Source organism: Arachis stenosperma, chromosome 5 (assembly GCF_014773155.1).
Source record: "Arachis stenosperma cultivar V10309 chromosome 5, arast.V10309.gnm1.PFL2, whole genome shotgun sequence".
In the NCBI taxonomy this organism is placed as follows: Eukaryota; Viridiplantae; Streptophyta; class Magnoliopsida; order Fabales; family Fabaceae; genus Arachis; species Arachis stenosperma.
Window position 1 is genome coordinate 45,971,818 of NC_080381.1, and position 610 is coordinate 45,972,427.

General features: G+C 39.3%; 1 non-coding gene across 1 annotated transcript; it reads left to right on the forward strand.

The window, feature by feature from the left end:
- Positions 1–206: 206 nt before the first annotated feature.
- On the forward strand, positions 207–310 carry LOC130932262 (small nucleolar RNA R71). The gene has a single exon (XR_009067420.1). It is a non-coding gene; the product is annotated as a small nucleolar RNA R71 (small nucleolar RNA).
- The last annotated feature ends 300 nt before the right edge of the window (positions 311–610 follow it).

The following is a 610-nucleotide window of genomic DNA, read 5'->3' on the forward strand; positions in this document are numbered from 1 at the left end:
CCATTCCTCTGAGGCGTCCCATTATTCACGAAATTCCTCTCAGAAGTGTACATGAATTGGTTATTTGCAACCATGTCAATAAGTTCTTGAGCTTCTGCAGGCGTTTTCTTTAGGTGAATGGATCCACCTGCAGAATGGTCCAATGATATTTGGAAAACTCAAATAGACCATAATAGAATATATATAATATGGTCCATTCTGAAAACATGTCAGAAGGACACTTTTTGGTCATCTGCTTGTATCTTTCCCAAGCTTCATAGAGGAATTCACCATCTTTTTACTTGAAGGTATGAATATCTACTCTAAGCTTGCTCAACTTTTGAGGAGGAAAGAATTTATCCAAGAAGGCCGTGACCAGCTTATCCCAGGAGTCCAGGCTATCTTTAGGTTGTGAGTCAAACCATGTTCTAGCTCTGTCTCTTACAGCAAAAGGGAAAAGCATGAGCCTGTAGACTTCAGGATCTACTCCATTCGTCTTTACAGTCTCACAAATCTGCAAGAACTCAGTTAAAAACTGGTAAGGATCTTCAGATGGAAGTCCATGAAACTTGCAGTTTTGTTGTATTAGAGCAACTAATTGAGGTTTCAGCTCAAAATTGTTTGCTCCAAT